This window comes from Bactrocera neohumeralis, chromosome 5 (assembly GCF_024586455.1).
Source record: "Bactrocera neohumeralis isolate Rockhampton chromosome 5, APGP_CSIRO_Bneo_wtdbg2-racon-allhic-juicebox.fasta_v2, whole genome shotgun sequence".
In the NCBI taxonomy this organism is placed as follows: domain Eukaryota; kingdom Metazoa; phylum Arthropoda; class Insecta; order Diptera; family Tephritidae; genus Bactrocera; species Bactrocera neohumeralis.
In genome coordinates, this window is record NC_065922.1 from 24,943,811 (window position 1) to 24,962,013 (window position 18,203).

The 18,203-nt window shown below is 37.4% G+C and overlaps 1 protein-coding gene across 3 annotated transcripts in view; it reads right to left on the minus strand.

The window, feature by feature from the left end:
• Positions 1 to 15,126, minus strand: part of LOC126758729 (low-density lipoprotein receptor-related protein 2) — a 466,647-nt gene extending 451,521 nt beyond the window's left edge. For 2 of the 3 annotated variants that reach the window (XM_050473095.1, XM_050473093.1), the window contains exon 1: positions 14,633 to 15,126. The gene's annotated coding sequence lies outside the window, so the exon portion shown is untranslated. Of the gene's footprint in view, positions 1 to 3,798; positions 4,114 to 14,632 lie in introns of those variants that run through there. The other variant, XM_050473094.1, reaches the window with a different exon arrangement.
• Between the last annotated feature and the right edge of the window lie 3,077 nt (positions 15,127 to 18,203).

An 18,203-nucleotide genomic window follows, 5' to 3' on the forward strand; every position in this document is an offset into this window, starting at 1 on the left:
CATTATCCGTCATTTACATATTTTTCAAATACCGTATTTGTGTAAAGTTTTATTCCGCTATCATCATTGGTTCCTAATGTTTATACTCGTATTATACAAAGAAGGCATCAGATGGAATTCAAAATAGCTTTATATTGGAAGAAGACGTGGTTGTGAACCGATTTCAGCCATATTTCGTACATGTCATCAGGGTGTTAAGAAAACATTATATACCGAATTTCATTGAAATCAGTCTAGTAGCTCCTGAGATATGCTTCTTGGTCCATAAGTGGGCGGCGCCACGCCCATTTTCAATTTCTAAAAAAGACCTGGGTGCAGCTTCCTTCTGCCATATCTTCCGTAAAATTTAGTGTTTCTGACGTTTTTTGTTAGTCGGTTAACGCACTTTTAGTGATTTTGAACATAACCTTTGTATGGGAGGTGGGCGTGGTTATTATCCGATTTCTTTCATTTTTGAACTGTATATGGAAATACCTGAAGAAAACGACTCTGTAGAGTTTGGTTGACATAGCCATAATAGTTTCCGAGATATGTACAAAAAACTTAGTAGGGGGCGGGGCCACGCCCACTTTTCCAAAAAAATTACTTCCAAATATGTCCCTCCCTAATGCGATCCTTTGTGCCAAATTTCACTTTAATATCTTTATTTATGGCTTAGTTATGACACTTTATAGGTTTTCGGTTTCCGCCATTTTGTGGGCGTGGCAGTTGGCCGATTTTGCCCATCTTCGAACTTAACCTTCTTATGGAGCCAAGGAATACGTGTACCAAGTTTCATCATGATATCTCAATTTTTACTCAAGTTACAGCTTGCACGGACGGACGGACAGACGGACGGACAGACGGACAGACGGACGGACAGACAGACATCCGGATTTCGACTCTACTCGTCGCCCTGATCACTTTGGTATATATAACCCTATATCTGACTCTTTTAGTTTTAGGACTTACAAACAACCGTTATGTGAACAAAACTATAATACTCTCGTTAGCAACATTGTTGCGAGAGTATAAAAAAACGTAATTTGCTGAATGCCCTGGAGACCATTCCCGCCTGAATTGCGTTGTCTATTGTGAAGACCATAATAAAGGTTTTAATTGAAATTCGTGAAAATTTAGTTTTTTTAACAATCCGGACCAAATTTGTTCTTCAATTAAACAAGAAGCTTCAGTTTATCCGTTTTTGTAATGCACGTAGCTATTTTCTAAAAACCTGAAATTTTTATGTATGCCATTTATCTAAACTTTGGAAAATTTGAAAACCTTAAGAGTCGATTATGATCTTTGAGGTACTTATACCATATTTTTTTGATTGATAAATAGTATTTTTGTAGGGGATCTCGTTTTTTCCATGAAATACAGTAGAGTTAATTTTTTTTAGACTGTTCCACATAAGTATATATTATAAAACTTTGTTTCTTCCTATCTATGTATCTTATCATTCAGAAAGGGCAAGACGAGAACTATCTAGGGGATTGAAAGTATGCAACCAAAACCCCTCGAGTAAACATGTTCCTCAAGTCCGGAGGAAAATTTAGTTACATTGCAAAATACGGATATTTTGGGATACATTGAAAAAGTTTTGGACTTTGCTGTATTACTTAAATGGGGAATAATTATTTATTTATTTCTACTTATTTCTAAGGATTTAGATAAGCAATGTCGAAAGTTTCTACTCTGAGGTCTGCCAGAAACGTATGTCACAGTTAGTTTTTTAGATATCGAGATGGAAACTTCACACGACATGTTCTTGAAAGCGTGAAAAAAAGTATGAAAGATGAAACACCATTTGCCCGAACCGCTATTATCGGAGCAGTATAACATAGCATGCAGCTGTCAGACAAACTGAATAATCAAAAACCGCGTCCTTATATGGAAAACTTTTTTATTCGACAAGATATATTCAAGAAATTTGGCACGGATTTTCTACAAAGGTAATTGTATAATCTCCAAATATATTGTTAAGATCGAACTACTACAGCACATAGCTGCCATACAAACCGAACGATCGGAATCAAGTGCTTGCATGTGAAACTTCCTCATTTAACGATATATCTTCACGAAATTTAGTATGCGTTATTTTTAATAGAAATAATGCAATATAGAAAGAAATTGTTCAGATCGGCTTACTATAGCATATAGCTGCCATACAAACCGAACGATCGAAATCAAGGGCTTGTATGGAAAACTTTCGCATTTAAAGTTGTATCTTCACGAAATTTGATATAGATTATTTTCTAAGCCAATAATGTAATCTCCGAAGAAATAGCTGTCATACAAACTGAACGATCGGAATCAAATGCTTGCATGGAAAACTTTCGCATTTGACAAGATATATTCACGAAATTTGGTATGGATTATTTTCTAAGCCAACAATGTAATTTCCGAAGAAATTGTTCAGATCGGTTAATTATAGCATATAGCTGCCATACAAACTCAACGATCGGAATCAAATGCTTTCATGGGAAAATTCCTAATTTAACGATATATCTTCACGAAATTTAGTATGAGTTATTGTTTATAGAAATAATGCAATATAGAAAGAAATTGTTCAGATCGGCTTACTATAGCATATAGCTGCCATACAAACCGAACAATCGGAATCAAGGGCTTGTATGGAAAACTTTCGCATTTGACGTGGTATTTTCACGAAATTTGGCATGGATTACTGCTTAAGATAATAATATAATCTCCGAAAAAATTTTTCAGATCGGATTACTATAGCATATAGCTACTATACAAACTGGACACATATTTACTAAAAGAAATGCACCTGTGAAGGGTGTATTAGCATCGGTGCAGCCGAAGTTAACGTTTTTTCTGGTTTTTTTTACATTCAACTCGATAGATTACAAATAATTTTTTATCTAGAAACACATAAAAATAATAAAAAATCTGGCAACCACCATACCCGAAAAGTTTTATACACAAATACAATATTTTAACTCCACAATAATTAAGCACTATTACAAAATTGTACAAATATGTTATCTTTTTATTTTAATTTTAATTAATATTCCAATTTTATGATTTTACTCACCTTTTTACATATATGTATATGTATACATATGTAAGTACGTAACCATGCATTTGTTGTTGTCCAAAATCCTTATATCCATAAATCTGCCACAATTTCAGCTAACGCCGCTAAGCCGCTTAACTAGCTGACTTACCGACTAATCAGCCAGTCTGTTAGTCAAGTCGTCTCGCCGAACACACTCGCGCTTTCCGCCTGATTGCCAGCGCTCGGAGCGCTTCAAATGCGGACGATAAGCGTTTGCACAAAAGCTTAGATGATGCGAAGTGACGAATTTGTCGGCAAGTGGTTGCGGATTAGAAATGTGCAATGGCGAGCGGGCGAAGAGGGTAAAAGCAGCAACACTTAATTGCACAAACACATGCACACAAACCGATTAAATCAATGCACCAATGCGCAGCCAAAAACAAACAAAAAACATCAAAGCAGGTCAACAGGTTTCAGGAAAAGGCAAACACAAGTGAATATTTATTTCAACGCAGACAAGTAAATTTGGCTGTCCTGCGCATGTATGTATGTATGTGTGTGTAATATGTTTTGGCAGGTAGCTGAGTGCAGCGCTGCGTCTAAACACCTGTGTAGCCTGCACTTAACAGGCGGCGAGGCCTGACAATCACACACTTGTTGCTGCTGCGGCGCAAAGGATGAAAAATATTCGAAATTAAAGGCAAAACACTTTGCGCGCGTGTATGTATGTATGTATTTAGCACCAACTTGTTACACTGCCAGCATTAAATAAATAAAAAAATAAATATTTTCACCTCTTTAGTAAAGCACTGATGCACTTGCAACACTTGGTGGCAAAATTTTCTCCACTGCTTTTTGTAGCAAACAAAAACGGTATTTCTGCACTGGTTTTATAAGAAATTATTATTAAATTATTCAAAAAATTAAAAATTTCAGAGAATAAACGACAAAACGTACGCACAAACGGAATTTAATAGGAGAAATGCAGCGCCCAAACGCACACACACGTCTTTTAAACACTGTCTCGCTTTGTTGTTGTTTTTTCCTTTTTTAATTTTTTTGTTGTTGCCGTGGACCGAACACTGTCTACACCGACAAGTCTGCTCACCAACTAAAGTTGCCTCGGCTCAGTGTTGAGCTGGCAACCCACCATTTGCTTGATTTCAGCGGCTACAAAAGTAAGCGCGCTTTCATGTGTGTGTGTGTATGCGTTTAAATATACATGCATGTATTTGTGTGTTGGCAGCGCATGTGTGCGTTGCTTTCTTGGTTGCTTAGTTGGCTAAAACTGCCCGCAATGCCTTTCACACAGCACACACACACACTCACATGCACACAGCTGCTGAGATTCATGACGCTAACAGCGCCGTCAACGTTACAGTGGACGTTAACGTCGCCGTTACATTGAAGTCTTTCGTTTATGGCAGCGCTGAGCTGCTGTATAAATACACATACTTGGCGGCTTGCGCTAATTTATGCTCATGCAACTTTTCACTCAAAGCAGCGGCCACTGCGCGGATATTTTGTCGCTTTTAAGGCGGTTTGTTGTTTTGAAAGATTTGTTTTAGTTTTTTAAGAGAAAAGAAAGGATGGCTGATGGCGCAAAATGTTGCAATTTTCTTTTTGTTGGAAGTAAGTAAATATAAATAACGGCAAAAGAGCGCGCAAATTAGTTAAAAATATAACAGTCGGCCGCTGATAATTGAATATGATGAATCACTGAGTCTAAATTGTGCCGGAATATTGAGTGAAAATTATTGCGCGAAAGTTATTGAAAGAATTGTTGTAAAAGTAAGAAAACACGTTAAATTTGGTGGCGCCAAAGTTAGAACGTCCTTCACTTCCTACAAGAATTTGATTACCATCAGTTTGTATGGCAGCTATATGCTATAGCCGTCCGGTCTGAAAATTTTTTTCGGACATTATAGCGCTGCCTTGGAAAATTATCTATACCAAATATTGTGAAGATATCTAGTCAAATGGAAACGCTTTCTGTAGAAGCACTTGATTCCAAAAGTTTAGTTTGTATTGCAGCAATATGCTATAGAGATCCGATCTGAACGATTTCTTCGCAGATTGCGTGATTACCTTAGGCAATAAATTGTGCCAAAATTCGTGGAAATATCTCTTCAAATGAAAACTGATCCGATTTCAGCGTTCCGACAAATAAGTAGCTATTTGGGTTGAAAAATATGTATGAAAAATTTCAGATCGATATCTAGTTCGCATATTTACAGACAAAATCGACTCAGCTCGTCGCGCTGACCATTTATACTTATATATACTTTATAAGAGAAATCTGCTGGCATTTTCTTCTAGATATTACAAAGTTCGTCGCGAACCAAGTATACCCTATTCAGGGAATAATAAACCAATTATACTTTTCATTAAGAGGTTCATAAAAGAGGTTATATTGATCAAGTTAATTTTCATAGAGCTATTTTGTAGGTTCAGATGAGACGAACAACTCACATCGAAAGTAATATTTCACCTAAGCATTCACAATTCTGGTGAGATTTCTTGTAATTAATTGAAGGATTCTGAAATACCTTTGAGCGCCTGAAAGCACTCTAAATAAACTGAATGAGCAAACAAATATGCTATTTATTATTATTTGGATATTTTTGTAAGACTTCATACAGCATTTTTGGCTGGTGAATCACTAAGAATTTTCCTGAATTTTGGTTTGGTTAGGTTGTAGAACAGATTCTCACACCAAAAGTACCGAAGAATAGCGATAGGACAGCAGTGGGCGCGGATCTTTTGTGATTTCCGAAAATACTATAAGTAGCCTGAAACCTCGAGCGAAATATTTGTATTTTGAGAGTTGATTTCTTTGAAGGACTCGAAGTCAATAAGGCCAGCTTTTCACAACTGAGAAAAATATCAAATATTTTGGAAAACGCTGTTATGTGTTTTCTTTTTATGTTATTGCAGCACTAAGGTTCTGCCTGAGTACTTTTGGAGAAAACTCCACTCCAAAGGTATAAATCTTGAAGAATCCAACATATGAAGCGTTTTATAAATATTAAGCAGTCTCTGAAAGTTTGATGAATTTGAAATGAGCAAACTTAAAAAGATTAAAAGAATAAATCATATGAAAAATTTTAGTTTAATGTCTGACTATGGTTATTAACAATGTCGATACGACATCTAATTCATTGAAAAAATCTTCAAAATCAAAAAAATTTTGAGCTTATGGATCGATTATTATGAGAAGATACCAAGAAAGGTTAGCAAAGTTAAGAGCACAGCTTTCTAGCTTTCTATTCAATGAAAACAACACCCTTATAAATTATCTTTTAGTTGAGATATTCTAAAACTTACGGCTTTTTTTTGCATATTTAAAGAAATGAACGGCTGGTTAAGAAATTAGTCGATTAATACACAACATTTGTGGTTACGATTCCAACTCAAAACTTAAAAAATTAGTACCTTGAAACACTTACAATAATAATATCTTTCTTCTTCTTTTTGGAAAAGTTTCCGTGTATCAACAGAGCTCTCTTCTATGCTTTTTTGTGTCCCTAACTCTTATTATAACACGAAAATACTTCAAATATAAATTTAAAAGGAGCGACAAATGAAAATATTTATATTATATAATATTTATTACTCCGATCGTATATGTAAGTATATATAAGAAAATATGAAAACCCTTAAAACTTCTTGATTGTTCTTGAAAGCGAAAAAAACCAAAAATTCGTGGTTTTAGATCTCAATTGTAACTCAACTCAAATTTTGCTTCTCATCATAAGTTACCGCTCTCGTTAATCAATTGAAATACATGTGTTTAATGCTCTCATTCTCTTTTCGCTCTCCTAAAACAACCACTCTCGCTTCGCACTCAATTAACAATTATTTTACTCCTGATTGTGCTATGCGCGCCCGGCGAACCGGCAACCGTCGGTAACAGACGCCGATTTCAGCTGTTGCGCTGCCAGCAACAAGTAGCCGACTCACTCTTGAGTCAACGTTTGCGCATGCGCTCAGCGTATACCGTAAATGATTTACCTGTTTACTTAAGGTTGGCAACGTCAATTGGCTGCGCGCCCTACCCCACCGCTCCCCATCTACATACATAGGCAACATAAGTCTCGCGCGAACGCCGCCGCCGCCGCCAACCAAATTCGTTGTGCCTGACTTGGCATTTAAATTCTAGTCAGCAACATTTTTCTCTTCAAGCGCATTCTACGCCATTCCACAACTACATAGACAGTTTTTTCTGTCTCTGGTTTGAATATTCTATTTTTACAGACAATCGTACAAATGTATGTATGTATGACATTTCTATTCATATTTAGTTAATATATAAATAAATATTTTTGCCTTGGTATTGTCGTTTTTGCAGCGTTGGCGACTTTTTTGTTTGCCATGGCCCTCATTCTTCTTAACCGGCGCTTGTATTCTTTTTGCTTGTCTTTTACGGTTTTTTCACAAATTGATTTTACAGCCAACTATCATTGCTGCTGACGGTCAATGTATTCGTTCTTTACCCCGGTATGGTTTCACCATTGTGTATTTAGTGGAGTGATCCAAATTCATTAATTTAGTATCAGCCAAAGATCGTCTAGAGTAAGCAGACTTTGTTACAACCACATCGAAAGCAAAAATGATTTACAGGGGTATGTTGACATACAGTTCTTAGAACCGGGTAACTGACGTAGCATAACATGTTACCCTGGTTGTTTCCAAAAGTTTTTGAAAAAAAGAAATTTTTATTGGAGCTTGACGGCATAAACGTTTTAAGTCTCTTAAACCAAATTCGAACAGAGAGTTTTGGAAGTATTTTGTAGTGAATAAAACATTATGAAGAATTTTTTCGAACTGAACACAAACCTCTAGTAACCGATGCCCAGAGCATACTAAATTTATGGAAGGAACACTCCCCCAGCTTGCTGAATGACAGTGAAAGCATAACGCCAGGAGAAGGAGAACCCAATTCCCCAATCGATGACGATGGAGCAGACGTTCAATTGCCCGACTATGAGGACGTTCGAATAGCAATTACCCGTCTTAAGAACAACAAAGCGGCGGGGCCGATGGATTGCCGGCCGAGCTATTCAAACACGGCGGCGAAGAATTGATAAGGAGCATGCATCAGCTTCTTTGTAGAATGTGGTCGGACGAAAGCAAGCCCGACGATTGGAATTTTAGTGTGCTCTGTCCAATCCGCAAAAAGGGAGACCCTACGATCTGCGCCAACTACCGTGGGATAAGCCTCCTAAACATCGCATATTTGTACAAGGTTCTATCGAGCGCATTTTGTGAAAGACTAAAGCTCACCGTCAACAAACTGATTGAACCTTATCAGTGTGGCTTTAAGCCTGGAAAATCTACAACTGACCAGATATTCACCATACGCCAAATCATGGAAGGTGGTGCCGACCGCGATATCTAAATGTGATATCCCCGCAAAACTAGTACGGCAATGTAAACTGACGTTTAGCAATGCCAAAAGGTTCGTCAGAATCGAGAAGGACCAAACGAGGTTTCTGCCAAGCCGACTTTCTTTGATGCAACTACTTCACCTACTTTTGGAGAAAATAATTCGAGCTGCTGAGAAGAATAGAGAATATACAATCTTCTACGAGAGTATACAACTGTAGGCTTTCGCCGATGACATCGATATCATTGACCATAGCAACCATGCCGTTAGTTCTGCTTTCTCTAGATTGACAAAGAAATGAAGTAAATTAATCCGGTAGTGAACGAGGGTAAGGCGAAACATCTTCTGTCATCAAACAAACAGTCGTCACACTCGCGACTTGGCTCCCACGTCACTTCTGACAGTCATAACTTCGACGTCGTAGATAGTTTCGTCTATCTTAGAACCAGTGTTAACACCAACAAAGATGTCAGCCTCGAAATCCAACGCAAAAAACTCTTGCGATAGGTGCTACTTTGTACTGAGTAGGCAATTGAGAAATAAAGTCCTCTCTCGACAAACAAATACCAAACTCTAGAAGGCACTCATCATCCCCGTCCTGCTATATACTACAGAGGCATGGATGATGACAACATCTGATAAGTCGACGTTGCGAGTTTTTCAGAGAAAGGTTCTGCGAATGATTTATAGTCCTTTGCGCATTGGCCACGGCGAATATCGCATTCGATGGAACGGTGAAATGTACGACGACATTGGCATACCTGTAATTCAGCAATTTAAAAGACAGCGCTGGCTAGGTCATGTGGTCCGTATGGACGAAAATACTACAGCTCTGAAAGTATTCAACGCAATACCCACCGGGGGGAAGCAGAGAAAGAGGAAGACCTCCACTCCCTTGGAAAGACCAGGTGGAGAAGGACCTGGCTGCATTTCATATTCCAAATTGGCGCCAAATAGCGAAAACAATAGCGTTAGTGCTGTTCACTCCAGTAAAGCAGAAGAAGATATGATATACATATGTATGTATAATCAAATAGACAATTTTGCGCCATATAAAAACGTAGGTATTTCTCCAGCGTGAGCTGCACGTACCTATAATTCTTGTCTGAAACTCTAAACATTCATTAACTGCACTCACTTTCCTCAAAAACTGCTTATCACATTTTCAGCGCAAAGCGAAAGCAAAAAAAAAATTGAGTAAAGAGGAAGTCATAAAATCAGTTGACTGACTAAAGAACTGAGTGATTGACGGACTTACGAAGCGAGCACGTTGGCTAACAACAGATTTAAAACTTTTGATAAGCGGAAGAAAATGACTTTCGAAGAAAGAAAATCACGAAACGCACAAACTAAAAAAGCGAAACGGAAGCGAGCGAGTGGCAGACGCTGGTGCGAACGGGGCTCGCACATTCAACTAAAAACAGTTTTCCGATTTCCACAGCTTTAATTATTTGTTGCGTACTTAAAATATGCACTAGCTGTTGTTGCTGTTGTAGTCGTTGACACGCTGAAGCTTTGGTTTTTGCTTGCAACGAACGTGCCAAAAGCACATAATTTCGCTCGTGGAAGCGTCAGGCAATATGTAAAACGCGCATAGCGAGCGGATTTCGACCAGATTTTCGCACGCAACTTGAGATGCTGTGAAGATGCGCCAAGCAAAAACTGGCGGTGGAGGGGGGATAGGGTGTAAATTGCGAGAATACTTAAAAGCGCTATAAAACATGTTTAGCAAAATGTCTGAGACGTGCGCACTTCAAGTTCTGAATGATGCGGCGCTGCTATGCAACAAGGCTGTGAACGGCAACGGCAACAACTATCAGAATAACAACAGTAACAACGCTGCAAATAGTTATTTATAAGTAAACAAGATGGCAGCGGCGTAAACAGTGAAATGTTGCAGTGGAAAAAAGTGGCAACAGCAGCAGTTAGAATCGCTCATTTGAATGCCAACCAGTGCTGACATAATTTATGTATCTGCAACCGTATGTCTATTTGTATATATGTATCCTAGTTATGTTGGCGACATCATTTGCACAATAATGCATAAAAAATATCGCAAGCAATCGTGAAATGCTTGGCAAAGTTTATGAGGATGAAACTATTCACTAATAATGGAGTTGTTGTTGGTGTTGTTGGCGAAATCGTAGAAGTTTTTAATGCGCTCTGTAGTCGGTCGGTTGTCCGCTTCGAAATAGCTCGAAAGCGTAGAGTTGAGTTATAGAGATTTTCTCACTTTATTGCCATTGCTAAGTTCAACTTTTGGGCTAAGAAGGGAGTCTGCTAAGTAATTGCAATTTTAAAGTGAACAGAACTTGAATAAAGTATGAAATGTATATGAATTTTAAATGACATTTAAAAACTAATTACGTTATATTACCAAAAATTAAAAAAAAGTATACTATTTGATCAAATTTGACTGAAAAAAACTACATTACATAACGTAATTAATTAATTTATATTACCAAAAATTAAACAAAAAATTATATCATCTGATCAAATTTGACCCGGACTGGAAAGAAACTACATTTTCATGTATTTTAGAACGTATCATCGTCCTCAAAATAAAAATCTTCTGAGCCAGATGCTTGTTAGTTTTAGTTTTCTCGGTTTCATACAGCATGCTGTATTATGAACACATAAATCCGAATGAAACCATTCACGGTGAACGCTATTGACTACAAACTGAAGCAAGCAATTGCTAAAAAATGCCAAATTCATTCACAAACCCGAGGCAATAATTTTCCAATAATGTCTCATGTTGACCGATAGATATTAAATATTATTAGTGAGGTATTGCACCGCGACCTAGGTTCTATTGTGCCGATTAAAAACTGTTTAAAAAACAGACTGAGCAGTTTTACCCTACTTGCCTTATAAATCAGACCTTATCCCTTCTAATTAACATTTGTTCCGGACGAAGCTTAACGCTCTCACTGGAATACGGATCACAACAGAAAAGGGTATCCAAAATTATCTTGTATCATTCTTGGCCGCCAAGCCATCGCAGTTCATAAGGAAGAAAATTCATAAATTGCCAGAAAGATTGGAAATAGTATAGCTTCAGATGGGAAATACTTTGAATAATATTAGTTTTTCTTAAATAAATGTTCGAATTAAAAAAAAAGAAATAATTACGAACCAAATAAGTTATTGTATTACTTCAGACGAATCTCATATTACAATCAGAGTTATGAACTCGACCATGACACTTATCAAACTAAAAAAAGATCCTACTGTGCTGAATTCGAAAAAAAAGTCACTCAATATCACAAAGCCTTACCAAATAGAAGACTTGAGGTTAAGCATCGAGAGATCTTGACTCTCAAAATCAGCTATCAAGGTAACAGTACAAGCACACTGAGGGTACTGAAGCACGCAGTAAAGAAAATATAGCAGCCATAGCTCAAAGTGTACACGAAGACAGTGGAAAGTCGATTCGACGCCGTTCGCAGCCGCTCGGACTGACCGTGGCCTTAAAATGAAAGCGTACAGAATACAGTGCAAGAACTGAGGCCGCTCGACCTACCGAAGCGACATCGTTTCACTCTATGGACTCTTGAAAAGTTCTAAGGAGATCCGACGTTTTCGAGCCAAATTTTGTTCGGCGATTTCTGTCTCAATGGGGATATAGACAAGCAAACTTGCCGCATTTGGGACCAAGAGCAATCTGAAGAGATTCAAGAGCTGCTATTTCAAAAGAGCTAAAAGAAAAAGCAACGGTTTGGTGTGGTTTGTGGGCTGGTGGACTCATCGGTACATATTTCTTCAAAAATGATGCCGGTGAGAACATTTTTGGCCACTCAATTGGCCACCAAGATCGTGTGATATCACACCGTCAACCTTTTTCCTGTAGGGATATGTGAAGTCTAAAGTCTATGCAGAATATTCTGCTTCGATTCAGGCCTTTAAACAAAACATCGCAAAACATCACGCGTGTCATTCGCCACTTATCAGTCGAAATACTTGAACAAGTCAACCAAAATTGGACTCATTGAATGGACCATCTGAGACGTAGTCGCGGTCAATATTGGAAAGAGAAAATTTTCAACAAATAAATGCCAAAGAATGTTCTTTCGAATGATAATAAACACTCCCAGTCAAATTTGAAGACTCTACTTAGAAGTTATGTTGAAATTCTTGATTTTGCTTAAAACTTCCAACTGTAATTCATTCAAAAAAGCATGAATTCCTAAAAATTAGTAGTGTTTTATAAAGAACATTCATTTTGCATACTTAAACCAAAATTCTTTGTAAAAACACCAAATTAATAAAACTTTTACATTACAAAATATAAATTCGTCTAGAAAATAGCACAACCGGCTTTTGGGAACCAGTTCTTCACAATATCTCATCTCGTTGAAGATAAAAAATTAGCACATTTGAAAAAAAAAAAAACAAAAACTAAAAAATTTCAATACTGAAAGCAGCTCTTACTCATATTCTAATCACATGCAAAGCAACGAAAGAACTTCGAATAAAGAGATGACACAGATAAAATTTACACTTCTTCAAATTTATCACAATTTTTATGCATTTTGTTGTTTTCATGTGTTTTTAGCACAAAAACCAGTTGCTAATCACTTGACTAACTCACGCAAAAGCGCTAGGCACCTACGCCGCACCAAATCTTGGCGCTTCCACAAATGTGTTGAAACAAAAAGCAAATCGCCAATTCGCTGGTTATCAGCGCCATCGCACACGTCAGTGACAGCGGACAAATGCGAAAGTAAGAAAGTTAAGAAGACATGAAATGAAGTTGGCAGAAAAATCGGGAATAAGATAGAAAAAGATCAAGCAGATATGTGCTTGTATACATGAGGCAAATGGAAGCAGTCAATAGGTTTGGGCAGCGGCACACAAAACAACACGAAACTGGTTTTCAAAGACAGGACCGGGGCTGGGGGCTGAGGCTGCGACTGCGGCTGAGTTGGCTTAAACGAGTTAGCTGCTTGATATTTGAAGTTTGCTGGTGGATTGCACAGCTTGGCCTCATTGTGCGGCGACAATTTACATATAGCTCTATATGAATATGCGTGTGTGTGTGTGTGTATGTAAACTGGTATGTATATGCTCATAATTCTAACGCTTTTGCTTGAGCACACAGAAAGAAGTTTCTAAAATATCGAACTGAAGGGTATTGCGTCTAACGCGCAATTTTGAAGCGGTTCTGAAGCTGCGCGACAGCCCATGACAGCGTTGAAGCATAGAATCTTTTTCTAATTTAAGCTCTGCGTCAAGCTTAGTTAAGAAATTTATATGTAAGCGGTGCTCTGTTGCCTTAAGCACTTTAACGCCGCAGGCAGGCTGCTGCTTGTGGCAGCTGGAGGCCAGCTTGTGTAACTTTTTTTCTCAACAGCCACGTAAAAAATCATTAAGAATCACTGGCATTGTTGGTACAGCACAGCACAGTTGAGAATTTGTTGTGCTTTTGTGGCGTCGTTAATTTTATTGTATTTTAACTTTCACCTTGCGTGCTAGCAACAGCGTTAGCAGTAAGCAAAAAAGCACAACAACAATAATAGCAAAAAAATAAATTGATGCTGACAATGGCGAAAGACAATGGGCTAGTATATGGGCTAAATGCAGCGGAACATACATACATACGTCGAATATATGTACATACATATAGATAATATACATTATATGGTATATAGCACAAGCATATAACAATTAAATATAAGTGTTGTGCTCTCACAATTTTTAATTTGAGTTTTTAAGCGCAAATGACGATAATTGCTTTTTCCGCTTTGTATATATATTTATTTCAACTAGTTGTACGAGCGTTATAGATAACGGTTATTTGTAAAAATAAAATTCTGATTTTGTTTGCATTTTTTTTTTGTTTACCGTTATTTTATTTTATTTTCATTTTTTATATTATTTTTATTTATTTATTTTTTTTAATTCTTTCAAATTTTATTTTCGCTTTTAAAATTTGTTAATTCTTTCGATTTTTATTTTTTGTTTAAATTTTTTAATTATTTGTAAAATTTTTGCTGCCCAAATAAACTCATGAAAAAACCAAAATCATCGCACATTTCTGAACCGCCAAACGCTTGCCGACAAATATCGTAAACAAAAACAACGCTGCATCCTTTCGCCGTACTTTTTGCACAACAACAAAGCAAACAAACAATTTTTTCATTGCGCACAAACTCACATGTAATATTTACATTTTAAATATTTTCCACTTTTATCACTTTCGCACACGCCCGTACACACCTAAGCTGCACACTTACTTTATTTCGCACAATTTTTACCTCGAAATCATCCTGTTCCCCTGGTTTTTTGCACACAAAAAAAAATCGCACATTCGTTTGCATGAATTTTTGTAAATATTTTTTTTCCTTTCTTTCTTTCTTACAGTTGGCGAAAGCGCTGCTTTGTGGCGTCCGCTTTCTTTTCCGCTTCCTTTTTCGTCAGCGGCATTTACTTACACACAAACACACGCGCGCAAGCACTTTGTGTATTTTTGTTACTATTTTCCCACTTTTTATTTTTTTATTTTAACTTTTCTGTGTTTCGCACTATCACACTACACGCGTATGTTTGTATGTGTGTGGTTATTGCAAGCATGAATCCCCACTTGCTTTTGGGTACGCACTAAATTCCAGTGTAAAACCGCTTTTTCTGCACACCGTCACTCAAGTTTTGTTTTGCTTGCGTTTCAACGTCACTTCTAACTTTTATCCGCTTCGCACTCCATCACCTTCGGCGGTTTTCCGGCGACTGTGATTGCATTACTGACTTTCGTTGGCAGTTACTAATGTGCCACCGGTGTCGTTGAGCTCCAACAATTTTCCCACATTTCCACCTTTCGAATTCGCCGCACGAACATGTTGCGTATCGGCCGGTCGAACTTGTTGCGCTGTTTGTGCCGACAGTGTTGCGTGTTTCGGTAGTGGTTTTTGAAGCTTTACTGAGTAATGTGATTTCTGTGTAAATATTTTTCCTCGATATATTTTTTGATTGTACTAAATTATTTAAATTTTGTTTTATAGATATTATTTCATCGAATCGACAAGTAAGGAAAAACCCACTATCTTTGCATTTATTGCATTTAAGCAAATATTGTAGTCACTTGATCCAATTGGGAAAGAACACAGTTCTATGTAGGAATACGACATACGAGTTAGAAACTCAAGCGCTAAACGCTTCGAACTTGCAATATAATGGGTTGTCAAAAAAGTCTTGCGGTATTTTTATTGAATTTTTTTTTATTGTTTTATATTCATGCCCAGCTCTTGACCGATGCTACGGCTGCTACTTTGCCGGTCTCTTTCGACCAATTCAGCGATTTTATCGCAATTTTCGAAGACAGGCCTTCCGGAGCGTGGCGCATCTTCGACCACCTCTACACCAGAACGAAAACGTTGAAACCATCGCTGTGCGGTGGAAATGGAAACTGTATCGGGTCCATAAACTGCACAAATTTTATTGGCTTCTTGAGATGCATTTTTGCCTTCATCGTAGTAGTACTGTAAAATATGCCGTATTTTCTCTTTATTTTGCTCCATGTTTGCGACGCTATAACTCACGAACGACTTAAAAAAAACGACAATCAATCAAACACGTGTTAGCGCGTGAAATGAGCTTTCCAAAAAGGTATAGCATGATCCGATGCGACGAATAAAACTAGAACTACGCGCTTTCAGCGCGAACTAGCGAAAATACCGCAAGACTTTTTTGACAACCTAATAAAATAAAAATATGAAACAAATTGACGGAATATTCGTAAATTTCATTAATTAGAAAATATCTTCGAACATCACCAATAATTGCCATCTCCTTACTTTAATCAGCAATTTTCTTCATTTTTGAAGAAAACTTACACCATGACAATTCATATGAAAAATAGTAAAAAAAGAAAAAAGTAAGGAAGGCTTTGGGTGTATTCGAAAATCTTATACTTTATACTAAACAATATAGCGAAGGAATTAAACATCCATTATTCGTTGAAATTATGAATAAATTACAATCAAATTTGGTATCTTCAAGATTTACATTGAAGGTCATACGCTTGGACTTAATTTTATTGCCATATTTTAGTTCGCGACCGCCAAAATTATATTAAAAACATTCGGATACTAGTTATATGGAGGCTGGTTCAAGTTTTCGCCCAACTTTTTCTACTTTAGGCGCAAATATACTGCTATAAGTAAAACAGCTACTCTCATTCATTGGGATAGCTCACATATTGGCCGATATATGCGGTATAAAGTCACCCGGAAGTGCGAAATCATTTTTATTAGGTATATTGGAGATAAGAGAAGTGTGGACCCGATTCAACCCCATTTTGATACACAGGTATACTATGAATTTCAATGGTATATTACATACATTAACTGATATTTTCGGTCAAAAATAAACTAAAAGTACTGTGGACAACATATTCGGTACCTAGGGGCTTAAACAGTTTTGGTCCCATTTGGATTATTATTAATTGCTGCTTGATTTGTAAAGCGAAAGCGAAAGAATGAAATGGATGGGTGAGAACTCGCATTGTCATGGTGAAGTGTGGTCCTCTTCGGCGAAACACTATTGTTAAATTTAGCTCATCTTGAAATACACACAGACTGTTGTTTACTCTCATACGATAAATCCCCGATTATGTCCTGCCACGTTGTCATAGACGTGTTTTGAAGCACACCTCTCGACGAATCTACACGAGCCTTTTTTGAACGATTGACAATTATGTAGCATCCAATATGACAAAACCAAATGTTCATGCAATATTGGATGCCTGCTGGTCCCACTGGTCTCAATCTCGCGATAGATTAAATGACGTCCTTGCAATAGCACTTTGCGCACAGCATCGAGGGGCAACAACTGATTTTGGACGACCATCTGCATCATCGCCAAAAATTTAGTTAAGTTCAGCTATGCACTGTTGTTGAGATAATCCAAAGTCATAAAAAATAATTGACCGAAAATGTTCGCGATTAAATACCATTTTTGACCGAGATGAATATTTTAAGTTACTCTAAACAACACAAATAGCGCTCGTATGTCAAAACGTTCTAAGTATGTAAAACATCAAAAATGTCAAAATATAAAATGCTATACACATTTGTAGAGTCAGCAGACTTAGAGAAATGCTTTGAAAAGCTGAAGTGGAGTCCGATTCGGCCTCAATCGGTATAAATATATAATTATCGGCGATTTACGAATCAACTGAAAAATGTAATCTCAGCCAAAATTGCTTGCTTCACTGTAGCGATAATAAAGAAAAGGAACAATAAGTCATAACTAAGGTCAAACCGACATTTCCTGTAAGAATTGGAAAGAATGATCTCGAGATTACAGTACAAACCCAAATGGAGTTTTATTGATACTCCTCAGAGACAAAAATAAACATTTCGAAGTCCTGATGCATATACATACATTGGAATTAATAAAAAATACCGAACATTGGCTTTGAGCTTTAGTATTGAGGCAGAGAACATAAAACCAAATGGTTTATGAGGGATCTCTCCGTCCATTTACAAATATGAAAAAGAATCACATCACCATCGAACATGCTCGAAGCGAGCACTCATCAACCCGAGTTTTGACGCAACACAACAATTGTTGCTGCTGCTGCTTTTGCCTGTCGGTATTTTGCCTCGTTGCCGCATTACCGCTCGTATTGTTGTCATTATTTTTGTTGGCATATCGGTTGTTGTGGTTCATTTTTGGCGGCACGCAAACACTTGTTGCTGATTTACCCTTCTACGCCTTCGCCTGCGCCAGCGTCGTCTTATGCTTTATTGAGGCCATATAAAATGGCAGACTACTTGCCGGTGCGCATAAGAGCTGGTTGTTAATGTT